The sequence below is a fragment of the Colobus angolensis genome, unplaced genomic scaffold, assembly GCF_000951035.1.
Source record: "Colobus angolensis palliatus isolate OR3802 unplaced genomic scaffold, Cang.pa_1.0 Scaffold28, whole genome shotgun sequence".
Lineage (NCBI taxonomy): Eukaryota > Metazoa > Chordata > Mammalia > Primates > Cercopithecidae > Colobus > Colobus angolensis.
The window spans coordinates 569,139-595,633 of NW_012116043.1; the positions used below are offsets into that span (position 1 = coordinate 569,139).

General features: G+C 41.9%; 1 pseudogene; it reads left to right on the plus strand.

Annotated features, from left to right (window-relative positions):
• The first annotated feature begins 8,264 nt into the window (after nucleotides 1-8,264).
• LOC105516374 overlaps nucleotides 8,265-26,495 on the plus strand; it is a 67,474-nt pseudogene continuing 49,243 nt past the window's right edge.

The following is a 26,495-nucleotide window of genomic DNA, read 5'->3' on the forward strand; positions in this document are numbered from 1 at the left end:
GTACAACCATCACCGCCATCCACCCCATAACTCCTTTCATCTTGTAAAACTGAAATTCTACATCTATTAAAAATCGGTTTCATGTATCTGTATAGATAGGTAGATAGAGATATCCAAAATGGTTTGCTTTACAAACAAAATACAGACCTTACACAAACAGGCTCTGTTGAGACTCATGCTTTCTTTCCTGAAATAATGAGCTTCTCATTCTGGTTTAGAAAACCAGAATTAGAGTAACGAAAAAGGCTTTCTCAGTCACCCCGTGGAGTTTTGAAGTGTGTTTTCCAGGCGAGGTGCTTCCCAGGTGGGAGAATATTAGGGGTATCCCAGGTGGGAGAACATTAGAGGTATCCCCGGGGGGAGAACATGAGTACCTAGGTGGGAGAACATTAGAGGTATCCCCAGGGGGAGAACATGAGTACCTAGGTGGGAGAACATTAGAGGCATCCCAGGTAGGAGAACATTTCTGGGGTTCCGGTCCCACTGGCTGCTGGCGGTGGGTGTCTCTGGAACACAACAGAGAATGTGTTGTCTGCGACCACAGCCCCTGCCAAGAGCATGGACCTCAGGGGAGAAGAAAGCCAAGAACACTTCTCTGCACAAAGCTCCTGAAACATTTTTTTTTTAAAAAAAAAGAACACTGCAGAATAATTAATCCCAAAGTGTCCATATCCCAATGCCTGGAACCGGTGATTGTGTTAACTTACATGGCAGAAAGAACTTTTCAGATGTGATGAAATTAAGGACGTTGAGATTAAGGAGATAATCCTGGATTATTAGGTGGACCCAATCTAATTGCAAAGGCTTTTACATAAAAAAGGGGAGGCAGAGAGTCAGAGAAGGAGGTGTTGTGACAGAAGCAGGGACCAGAGTGACACAACCCGAGGAAGACGGCGCTGGGCATTTCTGGCTTTGAAGGCAGATTCTTCCCTGGGCCTCCAGGAGGAATGCAGTACTGTGGACAGTTGATTTTAGTCTGGCGAAGCCTGTTTTTGTCTTCTAACCTCCAGGCTCTCAGATAATAAATGTATGTTGCTCTGAGCCACTAAGTGTATCGTCATTTGTTACAGTACCATGGAAAACTAATAAAAACAGAGTTTAAAAAGTGTGGTGTTATTTAAATGTTTATGTTCATTACACCAGTGCTTTAACCCACGTAAAAAAAAACACTAACGTGATTCTAAAGAAAATTATGGGATTTCTTTTCAAAAATAGAGTTCCCCAAATGTGCAGGGCTGATGTGTCTCTGTGTGCAGTGGTGTGTGCGTACTGACCTTTTGTGTCTGACTTCCACTAGTATTATTGGCAGGTCCGTGCTGTCACAGCTTTAACTATGGTAGATATCACCTCTGCAAATATCCAATAGATATATGACACTGGGACTCAAGTGCCCAGTTAGGTGAGAACATATTCTTATTTTAATGCTGACGAAGTGTTTCTGTGTACATGGCCTTATTTGGAGATAAGATACAATGTCTATCCTTGAGGTCTTTGCTTAGTTCAAACTCTGGCCAATTGTCCCATCTGACTTTTAGTTCTGAGTCCTAAAGGTCTTTGAGCAACTGTTCCTAGCTTGGAAGTGGAACCTACTCTCAGCATGAATGGGGTGTGTGTGTGTGTGTGTTCAGTTGGAGATGTTTGTTTTGTAAACATCTGTGTTTAAAGTAAATGAACCCTGCTCACAATTCATGTAATGACCCAAGTCGCAGTACATAAAGTTCCCCTACCACAGGGAGATGCTAGGAGCTCACGAGTGGGTGGTGTGCCTGGGGCCAGGCTCAGTTTCAAGACACCAGGTGCAGAGGTGGTGACCGGTAAGGAGATCAGGAGAGCCTGCTCAGCAATACAGGCCTGATGCTACATCCCAGACCACTTCCTGGACTGGAAAGGTTTAGCAGTAAGAGACCACACTGGCATCTAGTGAGGATCACTGCACCCTAAAATCCCAAGTCTCCTTCTACCTTTTCCCAGTGGAGGCCCTTTTGGACAGGGCTCATAGCCCATAGAATCCCAATGCCATTCTAGTTTTCCCTTCTAGAACCTCTAGGGTACAGTAAAAATACCATCCTTCTTGTGTGGGGAGGCTGGGAAAGAATGACAACAGTGCTTCATCTGCTCTTTATAGAGGAAACCACAATACTGACCACAGGCTGTGGGGCATGACAAGGTGTGACGTGGGAGGCAGGCTCTGGCACCAGACCACTATCTCAGATCCCAGCTATGCCACTCGTTTGTTGGATGAATTTGGGTGATGTCACCTTCTCTGTCTGTCAATTTTCTTATTTATAAAATTGGGTTTATATCAATATATCAATACCTACTGGATCAGCAACTGTTTGAGACAGGCACATGTACTGCTCATCATATGTTAGCTCTTTGACTTTAGGGCATGTGGACTGATGCCCTAAAGAGCATCCGGACTGATTGTGTCCACAAAATTCTTATGTTGAATCCCTTACGCCCAGTGGGATGGTACAGGCAGGTGAAGGTTTTGGGAGATGAGTAGGCCATGAGGATGGGGCTCTCAAGAATGAGATTTGTGCCCTTAGAAGAGACAGGAGACAGGTGACCTCTCTCTGCTGTGAGAGGAAACGGTGAGAAAGCAGCTGTCTGTACACCAGAAAAAGAGTCCACACAAGAACCGGGCCATGCTGACACTCCATTTTTGGACTTTCAGCCTCCAGAACAATGAGAAATAAATGTTTGTTTTTAAGTCAATGAATCTGTGGTATTTTGTTATAGCAGCCAGTATTGACTGAGACAGGTGGGGCTGCGTTTCCTTACTGTCTAAGTGCTAGGTGGGGCCATAGAGTCATGCAGTGCTGACCACTGATTCGTGAACAAAAGTAATAACATGTCACTCATGCTGCAGGGAATTTAATCACCAGAGGCATCCATAGTTTTTGTTTTTTCTTTCTACCATGATGACTAGCAATATTCCAGTTTCACCTTCCTGGGTTTGCTGTGGTAATTGTGTGGTTGCGAATATTCAACTAATCAGTGATTACTACATAGGTCAAGAAACCAGTGAACCAGAAAAACATCTTTGTGTGTGAAGCCACTGAGATTTGCTGTGATCTTTGCTACCAAAGTAGGACTGAGAGATACACTGCCTCATAGCATGAAGTAGAGTCAATGAATTAACACAATAGTGAGCTTTAACAGTACCTGCCACATGACAATGACTTAATCAACTCAACTGTAACCATTATAATTATGTCAGCTAACTGGGGCTCAGTCCTCATTTTTTTGTGGTGAGCCTGGCCTTTTTCATCATTGTTGGATGGAGACCATGGCGAATACAAACCAATTGTTCAGAGAAATTGTTGCTCTGAAAAATCTCCATTTCCAGACTAGGACAAGGGTCCTGATCTGCAGTCTATGACCTGTTGGTTGTGCCTGTACCTACCATCGTCAGTGGAAAGGGCTCTGAACAAAGGGCTGGAAGGCCCAAATTCCAAATTGTGTCACCTGAAGAGGTGCCCCTTAAACTGTCTGAGTTTTAGGGTCCTGAGCCAAGGTGGGCAGGGATCGAAGTAGGTGAGTTCTGAGGCCCAGGTGTGCCCAGACTATGGTTTCTAAACTGTTTCATGAGTTTCATGCAACAGATTCAGATTCTCACATCAATAGACAGCAGCACTGCTTTCATCAATTTTCTATGTTGTAGATATTTCTAAGATTTGGTTTGATTAAGGTGAAACCATTGTGTTCAATGTTTGATAGAAGTGTGGTGTGATGCGAAGGGCATATGTAAAGCCTGAAAAACACAGATACAAATCCTGGCTGTACTGCTTTTCAGCTATGCCTGCTCAGCTAAGCCTTGTAATCACCCTGAGCTCCAAGTTATTCATCTCTAAAACCCAGTAAGTAAATTTATTTAGCAATCTATTTGAGACACTAAGTGTGATGCTGTTTTACGTAGAGTGCCCATAGAAGTCTTTCATGGAAGCATAAGATGCTATTTCAGCAAGACTCAAAGGAAGTGCAAGAATGAATATAACTAGTATTTTGGAGAGATCCATTCCAGGAATTGGAAACCACAATTAGCAAGACCTTGAAATGGATGCCTATTTGGTGTCTTAAAGAAACCGCAAGGTGGTCTGTGTGACCAGGGCAATATGGAGAGCCACAGGGGGATGGTAGAGGAGGCGATGGGTATAAAGTGTGGACAGATGATGCACGGACAATGAAATGGGGATGATTATACACAGGCATCTCAGCATTCCAAGAATTCAAGAACACAGTAACTGTTGAACACCTAGCAAGGCCCCTGTCTTCCAGAGAAGAATAGGATTAGAACAAGGGCACTGAGTGAGCAGGACTCAGGTTTGAAATGATTGCTGTTATTGCACAAATGGCTGCATGATTGAGTGACTGTTAGCTTGGGCTTGACTTACAGGAGAGAGGCACTATCAAATGCTGAATAACTTCAAACTTCAAGGCTGTGGGAGCACCATAATCACAAAGGGAGGAGGCTCAATGTTGGCATATATAAGGTTGCACAGAGACTGCTGTATTGTGGCAAGGACCATGCATGTGGCCTGCTGCCCAAGGTGAGTTAATGATGGTATAAATGAAGTGACTCAAAGACTATTGCACTTTACACTGTATACTGCATCAAGAACTTGCACATGCGCTTGTTGCCCGTGAGTTAGGTAAGAGGAGCCTTATGGAAATTATCTGTAGTTTGCAGATGGAATAAATCTTTTCATATCCGCTGCAATGGTTGTAGCCATGAGAATCCATGAATCATTTAGAATACATCCTCAGAACATGGACGATGGCCATAAAAGGTGAGCTTGCTTTTCCTTTCCCAATCATAACACATAGAATGATGTCCATTACACTGGCCTGCTGATTAGGAATTCTTCTGGTCATAACACTCTGAGTTTCCTTTGATAAACCATCTCTTCCTGGCTCTTGGACTACGAGGTTTAGCTGGTGATGGTTCTAGTCAACTCGCATGTACCGTCTCTCTAGTCACCGTGATTGGTTCACATCACCCGGCCTATGATGGTCCAGTGATTATCAGTCCCAAGGCTGTTGTCAGGACAACCAAGCTTCCAGCTGCCATCTTCCTATGAAGGGAGATGCTGCCTGAGAGGAAAACCCTCACAAAGGAAGCACGGGCGAAAGATGAAGAGAACAAATTCCCGGTCGAACTTTGAATCCTTGGATTCATCCATACTTAAAGCTATCTCTGGCTTGTTCACTTACAAAAGTTTATGAATTATTATTTTTCGATTAGGATAATAAATGGATTTTTTTCTCTTGTGTTCAAAAGAATCCTGACTTGTAATGGTTTCAGGACACTAGAAACAAGATATGTTTTAAAAAGAAAACGGTTTCATTGAGATATAATTTGCCTACAGTGAATTTCATCTTTCTTAGGTGTACACTTCAATCAGCTTTACAAATGTTTACAGCTTTGCAACCACTACTTCCCAGAGGATATATAATATTCCCATCATATCCCCCAAATCTCCCTATGATCTTTTGATGGAAATCCCTGTCCCGTAACGCCAGACACAGGCAAATGTGATTTGCTTTCTGACATAGTTTTGCCTTTTTCTAACATTTCATATGTAAGAAATAAATGATATCTTCATGTTTGTACTCTTTTGCATCTGACTTCTTTTACTTAGTAACATTTTAGACATCCATCCATGTTGTTGTATCAGTAAATTCACTCTTTTTATTCTGTTCTATTGGAACATGTTATTATGCTATTCTTTGTTTCTTGTTAAAATTGGCTGTTAATTGTTATCTTGTTTCTTTCTATGTAATGTGTCTTAATACTTATTTATTTTTTGGCTGAGTTCAGTATTTTCTCTTTCTCTTTGGTGCTTTGCAGGTTGACTACGATGTGCCCTGATGTGGGGTGCTTGTGTTTAAAATGATTGAGATTTGTTGCACTTCTTAGACCTATACATTAACATTTTTCTCCAAATTTAGTGAGTTTGGACTGTTATTTATGAATTTCATTTTCCTTTCCTTGTCTGTTTCTCTCTTCTGGTCTTCATTTGGCCTCGGATGAATTACAAGGATGTTGGGCTATCTAGTATTGTCTCAAAGATCCAAGAAGTCTTGCTAATCTACCTTTAATATTTTTCTATTTATTCTTAAGATGCAATTATTTTTCTTAAGGTATATTCAACTTTACTAATATATATTTTCAACATCTCAATAGGTTGGTAAGTCAATATAGTAAATTTTTTATTTTTGTTATTTTGCTTTTTTAACTCTAAAATTTATATTTTTGTAGTACATATTTCTCTGTTACAATTGCTTTCTCTCATAGATACCATTTTTCCTTTATTTCTTTGAATATGTTTTTACTTTAATCATTTGTATATATTTACAAAAGCTTCTGTAAATCCATGTCTGCTAACTTCAGCATCTGGGATCAGGCAGGATCTTTTTCTTTTTACTTCTACTTTCTGAATTATGGTCCACACTTTTCTGTCTTTTAAAATATTCTCTACTTTTTGGTTGAAAAAAATAACTTTGTAGACAACAAAATGTAGCAACTATAGAATATATTTTGTTTGCCTGTGGATTGTTAAATTTTAAATTTAATTTTGTTTTAGTTAACAGTTAACCTGCCTAGATTCAAACTATGAAATCTGCCTCATTTTTTTGCTAGGTTTTCTCCCTGGATTTTTACCGGTCTTCCCTATGCCTTTGTATTTTATCATTTAAGCAATGCCTGGAGCAGAATTTGTATTATGCTTTGATGTTCCCCACTTTATGTGATTTCCTGTTTTTCTTTTGTTGTCCCTAGATTTCAGTTTTTCTGAAAGTCTCAATTTCTGTTCTCTAGATGGCATCATTAATTAAGACATAAAGCACTGATGACTGGTTACGATTATTATCACTGAAGATCTCCTTTAAACTTCTCATTAGGCAACAACATTAATTAGCCCCAAGGAATTTTCAAAAATAAAGCATTTAATACCAACTACACATGTAAATATCACATCATCAGATTTTTGACAACTGTTGTTACATGTTGTCTATCACTGTAGATATAAAGTATGCTTGTTGTGATAACCAAAAAGTATATTGGAACAGCTGCCAAGCATGTTTAAGTTTAATCTCTGTTATTAATTAAGACTAATGCTTCTCAATGACTCTGCATCCCCAAAGGCTCAGAAAATCACTCTTCCTTTCATAACCTGCTATGTGAATTGAGGAGCTTTTCATGAATGTGCTTATTCATTTTTTCACCAGTAGGAAGTAGCCGCATTTGTTCCTGTTTTAGTATGGAGAGAAAGTAGAAAAACGTGCAAGCAGTCTCAATTTCAAAAGTGAATTTCAGCTCTCCCTGTCCATACGAATTAATCACAAAGACATTTAAAATATTTTAGATATAGTTAATTGCTCTATTATCTGTTATCTATTATCATGGGAAACACAAATATGAATGAATGCCTTAAGCGCTTCCATGGGAGACAATTTATATTTTATTTTTTCACTTCATATTTGACATGCTTTGTGATGTTGACTACTTATCTTCTATGTTTTCATTTGCTCCCTCAGAAATTGAGGTTCTGTTAAAATGAATGATCATCACTATCCAATACATCTTTTCAAATAGTACTGATCCACTGATAACAGATTTAGAACATTCAAAATAACAAAAGTAAAATTAACACCATACATAGTGTCGCAGGGTATGACAGGAAATTTTGAACACAGGTGTTCTTGAACTTTCTAGAAAAAGTAATTCTGCCAATTCTGTTTGTTGCCTGTCAGCTCCAATTCCACCAGTCCCTCCTTGCTTTATGGTCTTGGAGCTGGACCCTGTAAACATTTCTCCTTTGTCAGTTGATGCAATATTGGCCTTTTCCAAAGGGGAGGCGTTAGAGAGACAGTGAAAGGAACAGCTGAGGAAGGGCTCTTCTTCCTGATTACAATGTCTTCTTTCTGTTCCTCTGGCCTAGCTCCCAGCAGCCTGCAGAGGCCTGGTGGTGTTCAGCGTTCAGTGAGTTTCACTGGCCCACCAGTGGGTAACTCTGCTCATTAGCTGGGAACCAGCTCTGGCCCAAGAAACTCAGCACACTTCTTAACCAGGCAACAGGGTTTTTTGACATCAGTAGTAGTTTAGTGAAAACAAGGATACTTTGGCGGGCCCACTTAGCCACCCAGAAAATGATATCTGCTCTTCTGCCAATATTTGGGCTTTCTAAACCTGACAGTTCATTAAGGTCTAGGGCCAAAGAATATAGGCTGGTCATTGTTGTGATGTCTCAGGACCAAAAATGGCCCAGAGCCTGGATCAGCCCATTTATAAGGAAGTTACCAGCAGTCCTGGCTTTGAAATTCATTTCCCTAAGCACAGGGAGCAGGGGATAGCTGGATTAGAGAATGATGCCCTCATCAACAGTGTCAGACGATGCCCATGAAAGACCCACACAGGCCCTCCCCAGGTGTGGACGAGGGCACTTGTTCTGGGTCCTAAATAGCACTGTAGAACAGTGGAAGACGGTGCTTACCCAGGGCAGTTTGGAATACACAGTTGCTAGCTGCAAGGCAAGAAGGTCCTGAGAAGCTTGGGACTATCTCTGTGTCATTAGGGCACAAAATGTGAAAAGTCAAAGCTCCCGAGTGCCTCTCTCATGCAAAGGTCCTTAGGAAGCTTGTGGGTTACCTGCCAAGGTGGAGCTCAGTGTAGAGAGTACTGCTAACTTCTCAAATACAGGCCAGGGCTGCTTACTGCTGCAGAGATATGGTGGGTGAACAGGAACCATTTAACATAAGTGAGTCCCTATATATTTTACCAGGACTAAGACTTCTTCCTCTGAGGAAGAGGCAAAGTAATATTATTACTTATAATAACTATTACCACTTGTTGAACATGTACTTGAAGCCAGGAACTGTGTTAAGCAGTTCATTAGTTCATGAATTCAAACTTTCAACCAATCTTTGCTATGCATCTACTACATGCCAGACAATAGGTACTGGGCATACAGTGGTGAACGGGAGGAGGGAGGGAGCTGGCCCTGGCCACACAAAGCTGGCAGTCTAGTGGAGGAGACAGACAATCAGGCAGAAAAATTGATGTGATTTAAGTCTGGCAATGAGATGGGGACAGACGTCATGAAGAAAAGATAGGAGGTAAGGGAGTAGAGAGAGGGTTGGATGTGGGTGGGCTGAAGGACTCTAGAGAGGGCATCTGGCAAGACCTGTCAGAGGGAAGTGCTGTTGCTGCTGAAACCTGCACAAAGAGGGATGAAACATGCCAAGATTTGAAGGTAGAGGGTACCAGGTAGAGGAAAGGCAAATAGAAAGGCTCAGAAGAAGGACAAGGATAGTGTGTCTGAGTTTACCTAGACTCTGGCATTTAATCCTCACATTGCTGTAAGAATATAAGCCCCATTTTCAAATAATAAAATGACATCTCGCACAAGGTCACCTGGTTAGTGGTAGGCCCAGAATTCTAGGTCAAGAATGATCCTAAAGTTTGTTCCCTTTGCTACAGTGCTATAGCGCAGATTGGAAAACAGAGTACGTCTTACTTTTCATTAAGAGAAATAATAATAATAATAATAATAATTCCTCAACAGAAATATTTACTGAGAATAGAGAAGATGCAGGCTCTCGCCCTGGGAAGATTTTGTAACCTTGAGCCAGCCAGGCGCCCTCCTGGCCTCAGCTTCCTCCTCTGTGTGATGGGGATGCTGGGACCTTCCCTGCTGACCTCCTGGGGATGCTGTGACCCTCTTGACATGAAGGTGGTGTGAACGGCATGGTGGCTGTGGAAACTGAGTCCCCATTACTTTTGGGGTTGGGAGGAGAGTGGCAGGTGTAGTTAGGAGAGGAAATTGCTGGAGTCAATTATGTAGACTGGGGCTCCGGCTCTGCCACGCACAGGAAGGCTGGCTTCATCTGATGGAGACGGATGCACATTAAATGAGGCAGTGGCTGAATTCAGCCCATTCTTGATCCTGAGTCCACCTGCAAATTAGATGAGACATGAACCTGTGGGCGGCTCCACATGTGAGAAAGAACCCGGTGGAAAGGACTGGGGGCCCATGGTTCTAAGTTTGAATCCGGCACTGCCAGTCTCTCTGGGCTGCCACTTCTTGATGCCAGGAAGTCACTCCCAAGTCAGAGGCCGCTGCCAGCATCAGACATGAGGTCAGGGGAGGGCTTGGGGTCAGGGAGGCTGTGCTTTCCCAGTTACAGGAAGCCCCATCTGATTGGTCCAGCTGTGGTCATGTGCCAGACCATGAACCAATCACTGGGGTCCAAGGAATGCCAGGTGCTGATTGGCTGCTGGCTTGGGTCCCCAAAGGGATCTCGGGGGTGGGGTCAGCTCCAGGCTGAAGTGGTCAGAGCGAGGTCAGGGATCAAGTTCCCTGGACGGAAGAGAGAGCAGATTTTAAGGCCAGTGTTTATCGGACCTTAGGTGTCTGAACATAGCCAGTGTTCATCTTCCTTGAAATTGGTAATAAGTCACTCTTTCCTCTCTCTCTTTGGGGTTATGACCCTTCAAAAATAATTTCCAAAATTTATCAAAACAAATAAATGTTGAAATTACATCAGCTCTGGACATCAGTGAGAACCCTGAACATTACCATCTAGATCACTGAGTTCAGTAACTCTCTAACCTTCAGTCATGCTTCTTCTGCCTCCTGATATCAAAAGCAACTCCTTAAATTCAAGTATCAAGTAAGAGGATGGACTTTTCCCCCACTGGTAATAGTATTAGCTCAAATCAAATGTCCACACTGCTCAATGGGTGCTGCCTTTGCAAAGGAAGTTACCTGACAAGAAATCACTCAGCTGCATTTGGCTTCCTGCTCCCATGTCAGCATAAATATTCTTATTTTCATTCTGTCCCAGATGCTGGCAGAGCCACCATCCATCCCATCATCACAGATGGCCTGGTAGGGTGTTATAAATCAGCTGTCGTGGACCATCAATCCCTTTCCACTCTTCTTTTTAGCCAATGGCACATCCTGGAGAAGTGCCTTTGACAGCATTGGATTGGAGAGAAGTACTTGTTGGAACAGCAAAGTTAACACTCTCATTCCCCGTTAAAATGGGCTAATATTATTTTCTGGACTAACTTTTCAAAGGCGCAAATGAAAACTGATATGGTTTGGCTGTGTCGCCACCCAAATCTCATCTTGAATTCTCACGTGTTGTGGGAGGGACCCAGTGGGAGGCAATTGTCTCATGGCAGCAAGTCTTTCCTGTGCTGTTCTCCTAATAGTGAATAAGTCTCACGAGATCTGATGGTTCTAAAAAGAGCAGTTCCCCTGCACAAGCTCTTTTTGCCTGTTGCCATCCATGTAAGATGTGACTTGCTCCTCCTTGCCTTCTGCCATGATTGTGAGGCCTCCCCAGCTGTGTGAACCCGTGAGTCCAATTAAACCTCCTTATTTTGTAAATTACCCAGTCTCTGGTATGTCTTTGTCAGCAGTGTGAAATGGACTAATGCAAAAGCTTTGAGTCCTCCTAAGGTTTAGAGGCTAATACGTATTATGATTCCGGAAAGGAAATGAGAGTTGTATTAATGTTCACTGCCCTAAAAATCCTCTATGCTCATCCTCTTCATCCCTTCCTTCTCTAAACCCCTGGCAACCACTGATCTCTTTACTGTCTTCATAGCTTTGCCTTTTCCAGAACGTCATATATTTGGAACCGTATGTTATGTAGCTTTCCCAGGCTAGCTTTCACTTAGTAATATGCATCGTTTCAACCATACTTGGCGACATGGCTTGATAGTTCATTTCCTTTTAGTGCTCATTATCATTGTCTGGATATACCAGTTTATTTGTCCCTTCACCTACCAAAGGACACCTTAATTGCTTCCAAGTTTGGGCAATTATGAATTAAGCTGCCATAAACATCCCTGTAGGTTTTTGTGTGACCTACATTTTCAACTCCTTTCAGTAAATGCCAAGAGGCACAACTGCTGGGTTATATGATAAAAAAATACTTAGCTTTGTAAGAAACCACAAAACTCTCTTCCAAAGTGGCTGTACCATTTTCATTCCCACTAGCAATAAATGAGAGTTCCTATTGCCCCACATCCTCACCAGTATTTGGTGTTGCCGATGTTTTGGATTTTTGCTATTCTAATAGGTGTGAAGTGGTATCTAATTGCTGCTTTCGCTTTCATTTTCCTGATGACATGTGATGTGGAACATCTTTTCATGTGCTTATTTGACATATCCTCTCAGGTGAGGTGTCTGTTAAGATATTGGGCCCATTTTCTAATTTGGTTGTTTTCTTATCCTTGAGTTTTAATAGTTCTTTGTATATCTGATACAATAATTTTTTTTCATACAGGTATTTTGCAAATATTGTCTCCCAGTCTGTGGCTTATTATTTTATTCCCTTAACAGTGTCTTTCACAGAACAGATTTTGTTTTAAATTTAATAAAGTCTATTTTATTAACTTTTTCTTTCTTAGATCATTTCTTTGGTTTAATATCTAAAAAGTCATAGGCAAACCCAACATTATGTTGATTTTCTTCTGTGTTACCTTCTAGGAACTTTATACTTTTGCATTTTATATTTAGGTCTGTGATTCATCTTGAGTTAATTTTAAAAAGGGTGTAAAGTCTGTGTCTGAAATCATTTTTTGCATGTGGATGCTCAGTTGTTTGAGCAACTTTTGTTGAAAAGACTATCATTTTTAATGGTATTTCCTTTGCTTCTTTGTCATAGATCAGTTGACTGTATTGATGTGTATCCATTTCTTGGGTCTCTAAGCAGTTCCATTGAGTTATTTGTCTATTATTTTGCCAATACCACACTATCTTGGTTACTGTAGCCTTTTTTTTTTTTTTTGAGATGGAGTCTCGCTCTGTCGCCCAGGCTGGAGTGCAGTGGCCAGATCTCGGTTCACTGCAAACTCCGCCTCCCAGGTTCCCGCTATTCTCCTGCCTCAGCCTCCCGAGTAGCTGGGACTACAGGTGCCCGCCACCTCACCCAGCTAGGTTTTTGTATTTTTTAGTAGAGGCGGAGGTTCACCGTGTTAGCCAAGATGTTCTCGATCTCCTGACCTCGTGATCCGCCCGTCTCGGCCTCCCAAAGTGCTGGGATTACAGGCATGAGCCACCGCGCCTGGCCTACTGAAGCTTTATACTGACTCTTGAGGTCAAGTTTGTCAGTTCCCCAACTTGATTCTTTTCCTTTAATATTGTGTTAACTATTCTGGGTCTCTTGCCTCACCATATAAACTTTAGCATCAATTTGTGGATATCCATAAAATAACTTGCTGGCATTTTGAGTGGGATTACATTAAATCTATAAATCAAATTGAAAAGAACTGACATCCTGACAATACTGAATCTTTCTGTACATGAACATGAAATATCTCTCCATTGATTAAGTTTTTTCTTCAAAATTTTGTAGTTTTCCTCATAAAGATCTCATACATATCTTGTTAGATTTATATCCAAGTATTACACTTTTGAGGGTACTAATGCAAATAGTATTATGTTTTTAATTTCACATTCCACCTGTTCACTGCTGGTTTGTAGGAAAGTTACTGAAACTTGTATATTAACCTTATATCCTGCAACATTATTATAATTGCTTATTAGTTCCAGTATTCTTTTTTGTGCACTTTTGGTTGATTGTTTCAGATTTTCTACATAGATAATTGTGTCATCTGTAAACAAAGTTTAACTTCTTCCTTCCCAATCGGATTTCCTTTCTTTCCTTTTATTCTCTTACTGTGCTAGCTAGAAATTCCAGTATAAAACTGACAAGCAGTGGTGAGGGTGGGCATCCTTGCCTTGTTCCTGATCTTAGAGGGAAACTTCTGGTTTCTCACCATTAGGTATAATGCTAGCTATAGGTTTTGTGTATTCTTTATTGAGTTGAGGAAGTCCCCCTCTATTCCTAGTATATCAACAGTACTTTTGTGTTTGCAAATTATGAATGACTGTTGAATTTTTTCATATGCCTTTTCTGCATCTGTTGCTATAAGCATGTGCTTTTTTTTCTTTTGTAGCCTACTATTACATTAATTGATTTTTTAATGTTGAACCAGATGTGCATACCTAGGATTAATTCCCCTTGGCTGTGATGTAGAATTCTTTTTATATATTGTGAATTTGGTTAACATTTTGTTGAGGACTTTGCATCTATGCTTATGAGACAGATTAGTTCCCTGAGTCTGTGGCCATCAGAAAATCTTGGTGATATGACAATGTAGCAGATCCGTGAAGTGTAGAGTCTATGGTGTCTAAATGGTAAATATCATAAACATAAAAATTATTATCTAATTAACAATTTTGGTAACAACCATGCAGGGAAATACCTTAAAACCTAGTAACGGGAGTGTCTTAGCTCACACCAAGAGCAGACAGACACGTCCTTTTCCTCAGCAGTGGACATACGTGCAGAGATCTGAAGGATGAAAGCACAGCCAGGTGTGCTTATGTGGAGGGCTCTGCGTGTGAAAGCTCAGAAGACATAATTGAAATTGTGCTGTTAGAAGAACTAAGAAGATTGCAGTGAGGGACAGAGAGAAGGGAGCAAAACAGAGCTAGAGAGGTGGGCTGGGGACGGATCACTCCATGTCAGCAGCTTTGGATTTTACCTTACGAGAAGCTGAATGCTGTTAACTTGTTTTCAGCTAAAATAAATAATCTGAATTATATATATGTATGTATATATGCAAACATTTTTTAAAAACATATTTGTTGTAAGGAGACACAGAAAAATCAGTTGTCCACATGAGAGATTATGGCTTAATGTGGGAGTTGGTAGAGTGGATGAAGAATGTAGATAGATTTGAGATAAACTATCATGATAAAAACTACAGAACTCCCAGGAGATCATCAGAGGAAGAAATAAACTACCACTTTGTGTGTAGAAGTACCTGTGTCACTCAGGAGTCCTTGCTCCCAGAGCTCCCGAGATGGTGGCAAGCCTCGTGTTTCCTGACCTGGGGTTCTTGGCCTCAGGGATTCCAAGGAATGGAATCTTGGGCCATGCGGTGAGCTCTATTAGAAACCGTGGGTCATGGAAGAGAACCGTGGAACCCAGTGACTAGTGTTCAGCTCGATTAGGATGAACCTGGGCACTTAGCCGCACAGGAACAATGGCAAGCCTTCAGCCCAGTCTAGAGCGGCGATGGGCACCTGGCAGGATCAGAGGCACAGTGGACACACTGCTGGATCCAGAGGGATGGAAGTCAGTGGCGGGTCTGTGACAGCAGTGGTGGACGGCAAGCAAAAGCTCAGCTCCAGCCGTAACAGACAAGGACCAGAAGAGAGTGCAGTTGCAAGATTTAGTAGAGTGAAAACAGAGCTCCCATACAAAGGGAGGGGACCCAAAGAGGGGTGCCACTGCCGGCTGGAATGCCTGGGTTTATATCCCCACCATTGTCCCTCCCCCTGTGCTCTCAGATGATAGACGATTGGCTATTTCTTCACCTCCCGCGTTTGCCCAACTAGCTCTTTAGTGAGCTCTCTCCACTACCCTATTGGTTGGGTGTAAGCTAAGTTGCAAGCCCCGTGTTTACAGGTGGATGCAGTCACCTTCTCAGCCAGGCCTAGGGACTCCCATTTGGCCTAGAAAATCCAGTTAGTCCTGTCTCTCACCTGGGTTTGGAGGGAGATCTCTGGGGGTTCTGGGGGTGTCGGGGAGGTGGGTGTTGGCGGTCAGCTTGGGTGTGCGGAGGTTTGTGATGTTTGGCTCGTTCTCTTCTGTTGTTTCTGCTGTTGTCTTTCCCAATTTAAAATCACAATGAAGTCTATGTTCATTATGTTAATAGGCCCAGAAAATAGGTAGTCGCTTCCCAAATGATCCTTGAGCCAAGATTTGAAAAATACTGAAAGGAACTGGTGTGCCATGTGTGAGTCTGTGGGGCGGCGGGTGGCGGGGGTGGAGGGAGGCAGAGGGAGCGGAGGTCAGGGAGGGGGAGAAGGACTCTGCGCCTGGGGACTGAGAAGACCTTCCCAGCGACCGTCAGGTTTGATTATCTCCGTCTGGGATGGAACGCCGTCCGGTTGCTTGGAACCTTCCATTTTGTGTGTGTGCTTCGTAGCTTCGGACAACTGTCTAAATTGCAGAAGGAGAACGAAGGCGTCGGGAGCTTGGTGGACACCCCTGGCCCCCTGGCCCCCGTGGTGCGCGCTTGCTGATCTCAGCCCTCTCCTCTCCTGTTCAGGACACCGAGGTTTTGAACACCGCCATTCTCACCGGGAAGCCCGTTTCGGTTCCTGTCAAAGTCGTGGGGGTCCAGGAGGATGGTTCTGTGGTCGATGTGTCTGAGTCTGTAGAATGCAAGTCTGCCGATGAAGACGTCATTAAGGTAAGGGGGAGTTTATCCACAGTTCTCCTAAGTACTCGCTCAGAGCTTTTTGTCGCCCCTTCTTCTGTCTCCAAGGTCTTGTTCTGACTGAGCGTCCCAGGCTCTGAAGGGCTGGAGGCCAGAATGACCTCACCAAGGAGGAAACAGCTGACGGCAGAGACTCCCTGGAATCAGCAGGCGGCTGCAGCAGGCGATGCTGCTTCCTTCTGCCTGGAAAGGGGAATCCCTGACCCTTTATCTCCAGCAGAAAGAATTCCTTCCCTCCCTTCCACGTTCCTTGCTTCCCTCGCTCCCCATATGCATGGAATTCAATGACTATTAAAACACATTCATCCATGTGGCAACTAACCTAATGTGAGGATTACCCACTGGTTAATCACAGTTGAGGAAATTGAGCCAAGGGACATTTCTGCTGTTTTGTTTGTTTGTTTTTTATTCCAATTAGCTGGATTTATGGTCCTAAATTCAGCCAGAAGTCAGCCCGTTTTTGTTTTCCTGTTCTCCGCAGGTGTCTGAACAACCCAATTTAGTGTTTCCATCTATTTTCTTTTTTCTTTTTTTTTTTTCTAACAGAGACCTCACGGAGAAAGGATTTAAACTTTTAGAATCATCTTTTCTCCTTTAAGTTGCTAAGAGAACCCCCAGGTTCAATCTATTCATTCGTTTTAGATAAATACAATAATGCTGAGCTAAGTTCTTCATGCCATTCCACTGGCTTCTGTTTAGAGGTTCAGTGAAACTTGGTTTCAGTCTTAAGAACTTCAGGGTAGACAGAAAAGCCTTTAGGGTATTCTCCCATGGTAGAACAGATCTGAGAGCAGTTGATTTGTTCACGTTTTAGATCACAGCTTGATGAAGGCTTCCAGGGAGGCTGTGCCTTAAGCCAGATATGGTTTCCATAAAGAAGCAATGATGTTTCTGTGAAGTATAATTTTTAAAATAATAATGATAATAATCCTGAGGAAACCCAAATTTTATACAGTCTGTTTCCTGGGCTTGGAAAGTTCATTATTCCTGAGATAGAAGATCAAATAGCTTAACAACTTCATGCAGCTCTGTGCTGGGGCTCCTGGCAGTTCTGGGGCTCCTGGCAGGTTTAATTAAACAAATCAAGGGCCTTAAATATTTGGAGTTTAGAAAGGTCTGAGCCAAGTCATAGGCAATCACCTGCTCAGGAACAAAACGAAATTGATGACTCATTTTCCTCGGTTGCCTCTGACAATATTCGTTATTTAGCGTTGCCATAGCATTATTACCAAATGAGCCAAGACTTGTGGTGTTTAGAGAAATACTGTATCTGCAGGCTGATGCTACTATGGACCAAACAAATGTTTTGCCTCTGCAGGTCCCTTCCAGAGAATGCGGCGTGGACCCCCACAAGGTAGAGAGCTCAATCTCTCACCCTAGAGATTTCACCCTAAGAGAGGAAAATCTAAGCTCATGGAGACTTGGATTCCATTATGCACTGTACTTAATTGTCTTCATTCTATGGAAACACACTGAAAATACTCTCTCCTCCACCTGACAGAAATGGGAAATGGGAGTTATGTGCTGCATGGTCACTGTTGTAGCTGCGTGAATATGGGACTTTCTTGGCAGAAAACAAAGCTTGATCTCCAGGAGAACATACTGAGTTTGCAAATCACCAAACTTGGAGGCTGCTTCATCACCATTCTAGGTCCAGGTTATGCTCAAATCCTGGCTTCTATAAATTGAGGGGACTTAATTAATCAGATGCATTGCAGTTTTCCAAGTTTTGCTGCCCATATTAACGATGCATGTTGCAAGGACTCTTAGAGGAATGCACTCATCCTCAAAGCTGTGCTTTCCTTAATGTTGACCTTGGGATATGCCAGGTCGTTGAACCTTGCACCTTGATGTGAAACCTCAGTAGCACCTTTTGGAGGACTCCCCAGTCTGTGGAATTTTCACTCTCATGTCAGTTCAGGAAATGCTGAGCAATCCCCAAGGAGGATACTCTATGGATAGCAAGGATGTTATGGAGCTTCTGCAAGAAAAGTGTGGATTGAGGAAATTCTGTGGATTGGGATACAGGAAAGGGAGAAAGTGTGAATTTGGAAAAATGAAAACTGTAGTGATATGAAGAGAATATCAGCATTTGTGAACTCAAAAGTATCTGAGACAGATCTCAATCAATTTATTTTGCCAAAGTTAAGGATGCGCCAGTGCCTAAGGTTGGCAAGGTACAGCTTGCTTTTATGCTTTTTAGGGAGGCATAATATATCGATCAACACCTAGAAGATGTACATTGGTCCGATCTGGAAAGGCAGGGCAATGGCAACTTGAAATCAGGGGAGGGGGCCAAGTTATAGGTAGATCGAAAATGTTCTAATTGGCAATTGGGTCAAAGAGTTAAGTTACTATCTAAAGACCTGAAATCAACAGAAAGGGACATCTGGTTACTATGATAAGGAGTAGAGGAGTAAAGATTTGTCATAAAGATGAAGCCTGCAGGTAGCAAGCTTCAGAACGAATAGATTGTAAATGTTTCTTATCAGACTTAAGGTTTGTGTTGATGTTAATGCTGGTCAGCTTTTCCTGAATTCCAAAATGGAGGAGGGTATTAGGAGGCATGTCTGACCTCCTCCCCTTCATGGCCTGAACCAACTTTGGGAGGCCCTTGGCTGAGGAGAGAGGTTCATGTGGATGATCTCAGGGCCTTAGGATTTTATTTTTGGCTTGTGTTTTTTTTTTTAAAGGAAGTCTTGCTCTGTCGCCAAGTCGGAGTGCAGTGGTGCAATCTCGGCTCACTGCAACGTCTGTCTCCCAGGTTCAAGCGATTCCCCAGCCTCAGCCTCCTTAGTAGCTGGGACCACAGCCACGTGCCACCATGCCCAGCTAATTTTTGTATTTTTAATAGAGATGGGGTTTCACCATGTTGGCCATATTCTTTCTGAATCTTGCTACCTGCAGGCTTCATCTGCATGATAAATCTTTGGACTCTCTACTCCTTATCATAGTAACCCAGACATTCCTTTCTGTTGATCTGTTGATTTCAGCTCTTTAGCATTAACATCTCCATCTCTTGACCTAGTGATCCACCCACCTCGGACTCCCAAAGTGCTGGGATTACAGGCGTGAGCCACCGCGCTGGGCCTTGGCTTGCACTTTTGATCTCAGGATAGGTATGCCTTTGGGGAAGACAGAGGATGCAATTGTTAGAGTCCAGAATCTGGGAGAATAAAATAATTTTCGGAGACTGGAACCTCAACCTAGTCTGGCAAGTGGAAGAAGGATAAAAAGTCCTACTTTTAGTTTAAGAAAGTTTTCATTAATTTCAAAATATGCAGCAAAGCAGCCACATCTGTGTGAAAAAATCTTGGCATCTTTATAAATAGTAAGATCCAATGAATCAAATGAAGAGGCTGCCATGAGGCTGATCTGATCTTCATCAGCATTAATCAGAGTGTGGTCCCAGCATAGGTAACACTGCTGTACTTCATGCCAGATCTGGCCCAGAAGGATGTGTGCCCTGTGTTTGACTTTTTAAAATTTGAATCACTTCCAGCATGCAAACATTGTTAATTTCACATCTGGATTCCAAGTTCCTCTTGAAACATCATGTGGTCAGGTTTTCCTGGGCCCCTACTCCTGCCCATCAACATCATCTGGAGTGGACCAGTTGTCTACAGAGGCTCTCCACTCCCCACCACTCCAGCTCACTGCAATCTCTACTTTGTCATTTATTTTCACATTTGTGCTACTGGCTTTCTGACAGTAGATTTCAGAGTGACATGAGATATTTCTTTTACACTGGTCTCCATCAAAAATGAGATGAGCAAGAGATGATAGCCCTCACTCTGTCACTCCAACAGAGAATTCTTTCTTTCATAAGCAGAACAATGGGAAGTTGGATTGTGTTCTGCTGAAGAGTGTCCGAGGGCTGAAGGCTTTTGAAATCAAATCACAGTAGAATTGCCTGAAGGAAGTGAGAGTGTATAGCCTGGTGCCTAGAGGAAAAGGCCCAGGGGTAAGTTACAGAGGGAGACCTGACAGCTCTTTTTAAGTCTTTCAAGGACCATCATGTGGAAGATGGAGTAGGTTTGTGCTTTTTATATTCCAATAGGGGAAGTTAAAAAGGAACCATTTTTAGCTTACTTTAAGGAAAAAGAATGCAGAGCCACTGAATTCGTTGGTTAAGCTTTCAGACAGATAATGTTGATCCAAATCCTGGTTCTATCTTCTATTTATCTGATCTTGGGAAAATTACTTAAATTTCTCCAAGCCCAGTTTCCTCATTTGTAAAATGGGAACTCCAATGCTGAGGCACAGAGCTATCCTTTCTAGAGATCTGTTCTAATGACAGTCCACGAAGCAGAACTGACACTCATCCAAGAAATCCTTGAAAATGTTTTGGAGAACACATAGGCTTTTAGAGGTTCCCAGGCCAATTGGTTTTCATCTTTGCTTTAATTTCTTCTTGTATTTGACCCATGTGCAAATTTTATGGGGCAGTATATGGTCCTCACCATACACTGTTTTTACAGGCAGTATTGAATGGAGTCATAGATAAGAAAGATTTGGAAGACAATGAAGTTAAGTTAAAATTATCCCTCTCTATTTTATTCTTCTCTCCTGCATGTCTTCTGATAATAAACTGTTGTCAGGTGAAAATCTATAGAGAGTCTGAGAGTTGATAAATGAATTATCATTAACTAGTTTAAATGTTGTATGATGCAATACCAGTGAACTTTGGAGGAGAATGAAATGATGTTTATAAAAGGGTCACACAGTGCTTGACCTCCACTACATCAGTAAATATTACATATACATCTATGTTACACCCATATCCATATCTTCATCTCTATCTTCTAACCTCTACTTGACTATAGGACCCACGGAGTCTGGGCTATGTCCCTTTACTAATCACCTGTCCCCTGTGCTTGCACAGTTCCTGGTATATATATGGTGCTCAATCAGTATTTTGAACACAGGAATGAATGAATCCGGAGGTGAAATAAACCCCAAGAGTGGCTGTCCAGTCTTTGTTGGACTATCCCGAGTGGATTTAACATCACTGAAAAGCTTCAGAAAGAGGCAGAGGGCTTGTGTGTCAAACAGATTTGGCAATGGGTGGAGACTTGGACCTGAGTTCTAAGATCCTATGAACCAAGCCTTCCCTTGATCCTACTGAGTGATTTTAATCTAGATATACTGATTGAACATATATAATGTATAGGGAAGTGTACAAAATGTTGTGGGAATCACAAAGATGGAAAGGATATGGCTTCTGCCATTGGGAGCTTACACTCTAATGAATATTGATAGCTAACACTGATTGAACAGTGAATATGGATACCTAACACTTATTATGTGCCAGCTACTACAAGTGTTGATCCATTTAATTCTCATAACAGTCCTTTGAGGTAGAAAATAATACCTTTCACAGTCCACAGATAAGGAGATGTAGATGGAGGTGTAGATGGTTTAATTAAGTCATCTAAGGCCACTCAGCTAGTGAGTGTAGCAACCATATTTTCAATCTGAAAAGACTGCCTCCAGAACCCGTAATCTTAGCTATGGAGAATTATTGAGCTGTTAATCCTTGTAGTTGTGCAGGACGTGCTTAGGGGAGGTTCTTATAAGCTAGTATCAAAATACCATTCCCATAGTCCCCATCAGAGGAATCAGTTGGTAGTGGACTTTTTCCAAAGTATTGTACAAATACTTTGAAAAAATAGCAGGAAGATATGTTTTCCTAGCTTTCTCAAGTTTCTTTGTATATCTTCACAGGGAGGACAGAAAATGTGGTTTTTAGAGGGAGATTTTATTGTAATCTTTGAGGATCCATCTTTCTAATATGTAGGCTCCTGTTTTTATTAGATTAGTGATTATATTTTTGTCAATGAATTATGGCTCCCAGAACCCCAAAAGTCAGTCATGCATCATCAACAGGAGATGAGTATTTTTATTCTTGGAAAGAAAAAAAAACATAGAATCATGCTGATCTCAAAGATAGTGCCCTCCTTCTTATCCCTCCAGTAATTCAGTTTCTCAGCTTCCAGCATCAGCTGGACTAGCAATGAGGAGATGCTAGAGGGCTAGTAAAAGGACATTAGCGTGCAAAAGCCTTCCTATCCCCAGAGAAACATCTTGTTTTCAAACTTAGCCTTCCAGTGGTTAAGGCAGAATATCTTCTGATGGGTGACTCTCAAGGAAATCTAACGTTCTCCTGCTGCTTGTTTGGCAGTGTGTGGGCAGCTGGTTAGTAAATAGAACCCAATGTCACCTCTGGTGAAGATCAGCAGTTTCGATAGAGCAGCTGCATTTCCGGAGCTAATTTTCAGCAGCTACAAAAGGGCTCTGTGATGAGGTTTCCTCAAGGTTTTGAATTTTCAGATTAAAATATGCAAGGAAATATGTTTTTTGGAATTAGTCCTATAGAGAGGCACATTTGAACTGCAGTCACTGAGCTAAAGGAATCATTATTCAGGTGGAGCCGAATAGGACAGGTGTGATAGGTAGTGAGATCTGGCAGGGATAACCTGAATTCCCTCACTAGTTATTTGTGGGCATTCTGTTTGCCTGTTTGCAAATAACAGAAATCCAAATATAACTTGCTCGAGCCACTAAAGAAAAGTATATTGAGCAAGTAACTAGAAAAGGTCATAATGACTTTAAGTTGGATCTAAAGGCTCCTTAGGATTTGGTTATTCTCCATCTCTTATTTCTGATATCCCCATACGTTGTCTTTATTCTCAGATGGATTATTTCTATATAGTCACCCATAGCAGCTAAGAGGTTTACATCATTTAACCTTCAGGTTCACAAAAAGGAAGATGCTGTTCTCTAGTGCTTCCAACAATATTTCCAGGTTTAAAGAACACTAGGTCTCATGCCCATGACCATTTTTGATCTGGTAGATCTGTGGCCATATAATAGAATCAGTGGATTGGCCATGCCTAGGTCATGTACCCTCCTCTGCAGCTGGAGGTGGGATTGGCTTAACTTGAAGCACATGGTCAAGGAGTGAGGACTGATTCCACAGGAAAATTTTCATCTCCCTTGAGGTGCTCCCTGTACTGTCAAAACTCTAGAACCTACTTAGGTCTCAAAAGAAGATGAGATTTTGCTCACGGTTTTCCCATGCTCATTCTATTCCCTGCACTGGGAGTCCTGTTCCTATTCCTGTACCTGGATACTTCCCAGTCACCCTCAGACTTGGCTAAAGTGCTCCCTGTTCTGTGCAGCCACCTTCCTGTTGCTCTCCCTGCTAAGGAATCTCACCTCTGTGTTTCCATTGTCCTGTACAGACACATTAGGGACTCAGCACTTTGTATGTCTTGTGCATGTTGATGCATGTGCCCCTTGGAGGTAGGTACCATGTCTTGTAAATATTTCTATCTCCATGGTCTATTCAAATACAGTAATAGCAACAAGGACAACACCATCATTACAACACACAGTGGTACTGTGCCAGACACTGTCCTACTTTGTAAAAATACATTACAGCATTCAATCTGTACAGCCTTCCATGAAGTAGATGCAGTAGATGTATTATCCCATTTTTCAGCTCAGGAAACTGAAGCACAGAAAGGATTTTAAATATGTGAACTCAGTATGTTTTGAATAAACAGTAGTCCATTGCATGTCCAAATTCACAGTACCTAAAAATGGACAAAAAGTTTCTACTTACTGCTATCTCATTTAAAAACAGAGGTTTCTGGAAACGTCGATTTTATGTAAGATTTTTGACTTGAAAATCTCATTCGATTGAATAACATTTGTGTGTTTAGCAATGTATAGGGAACTGGTTACCTTTTTAGTCGGAAAGGGCCTATGAATACATTCTGCCTGGGGAACTGTCAGTCTGATCTACCCCAAAAGTTGTGCACTGTAGAATCAGGTAAATGAAATAGAAGCTAGAGGCTCAGCCACAGGCAAGGGTGGAATTAAGAGTGTTCCTGAGGAATCCACAGGTTTTGACGAAGTGAAAGAAATGGGTTCAGAACAGACTCTTTGCATTGGCATATCTGGAAAAGGTCCTTGTCTGCTATGGGCTTCCAAAGAAACTCTCTGACTGATTTGGATTTTATTCAGAAGAACATATAGAAAAACTCAAAAGAAGTTTCAGGCTATTTCTTCTTTTTCCTTTAGCAATGATTGGCAAAAATTCCTACCAAAAAACACTGTCATTCTATTTCTGTGCATAGATTTCTTTCCTTTGCTCATCACTAGGAGCCAGACAGCTAAGAATAAGTTGTCAGGCAGTTTGGATGTTATTGCTTAATTTTGTCCTTTATGCTGGTAATTTGGACTTTTATTGTTCCATTCTAATTAGATATGTGCCATGTTTTTCCTATTGGCCAGGAAAAGATATTGCTGCATTCTCAACCTTTTGTTCCTGTCAGCTTCACTATGATTCCAATATTAATTAGATTGTTTGTTAATTTCTGTCTTTAGCATCTCTAATTAAGAACTAACACTCTGGAACTGCTTCTGCATAATTCAAGGAAACCTTGGAATGAGCCAGTGTAAACCTGCAAGCCTCCCAGCTCCACCTGCCCAGTAAACATGGCCATGTGCTTCCTTCCCTCCTCCCCTGGAAGCCTTTCATCTGCTCTTTCCTCAAGGCCCTAGGGTCTTGTGTTTCCCAGAGACATATTTGTTTTGTGTGTATTAGGAGAGAAGTGGACTCTCATTGATATTTTGGGGCTTGGTTCACACTTTAAACTCTGTCATGCAGCTTTGATGGTGCACAGAGCATATCAATTCTCTTCACCATAAAGAAGAACTGCTCTGTGGAATTGGGATTATTAATGAGTCAGAGCAGCAGAGATAAGACATACGTGGCTCTCAATCCTAGCATGTGCCCATGGCAGACATCACTAATCAATACAGGCACTCCTTCCTGCTAAACCCTAAATTCCCTCCCGAGCAGAGTTCCCTTGAGCCACAACTATGAATTGACTTGCGTTGGCCAGTGAGACGAACCTATTTCCTATTTCTAGTAGATCTTCTCACAGCCAGCGGAAGTTTTCAATAAGGATTGAAGCATGATGTCAATGAGGCAAAGGCATGTATGAGGAAGACTGATATACTGGAGGAAAACAAAGATAACTCTTTTCTGTTATGATTTTGGATCAAGTGATAGGGAGGTCTTTGTATTTGCTTTTCCCCTTTCCTCATCTTAAAGATAAAAACTCAGCACTGATTTTTACACTTTGAGTTCACAATTCACAGCATTCTTTTTATAAAAGTTTCTTTTCTAAAATAAATTTTCCTAAGTAGTTTTAAAACAAGTTTGGAAAACACACACCCTGCTTTCTACCCTGAGAATATGCTTATCCTGCCAAAGTGTTTATCTTTTCTTTGACTAATTGATGTGCCAAACCTGAGCACCTAAACTTGTGGTTCCAGCACCTGTGCCAATGGCACCTAATTAACAGCAGGTTGAGAGAGTGCAGCTAGCACTGGAGCAGGGAGCTGAGCTGTACCATATGCTGGGCTTTTACCAGATAAACAACCCCCAATCCTTCTGGGGCACTGTTTGAGGAACATGAAATGCCTGGATCTTTTCCTAATCCAACAAGTGTTGGTGGCACTTTTTAAATCTCCCAACGTCATGAGATAAAGGGCTAAAATGAAAACAGTTCATAATAAGCATCTAATGGATGCTATACTGTGTAACAATCTTGGCCCTAAGTTGCAGGTGTGCAATTGATAAGGAGAAAAATTTTCCTAACATTTGCTATAAAGGTGGAATCAAACCTTGTTTAGTGTGATTTGGACAAGGCTTCTTCTCAAAGGGAAAAATAATCAGAATTTTTGTTTTCCTCATATAAGAGCCCCAGCAAGCAGATTTGAGAGCTTGTGCTCTGTGCTTGTGCCATCTAATTGTGTCCTGTTAGAAAGGCGATGTCCTGGGAAACTCAAATTAAGGTGAGCAGCAGCCTCTTGTAGTTCAGGTGGACCAAACACAGCCACTGGGGCCCGGCATCTTGTAAGCACTGTGCAAACCATACTCTCCTACCAATCACTGTATTTTGCATGATTCTGTCTCCTTCACTCAGCTGGGCCTCCTCCAGGGCATAGGCTCTCTGATTCCCTCTGTGTCCCCAGAGTCCTGCCCAGATCCCACCACATAAGATCATTGGCCCTGAGCCGGACCTGAGATTTAGCCTCAGGCTCCATAAACTCTGTGCCCTTTAAAATGGTGACTTGTCCTTTCTGGGCTACATCT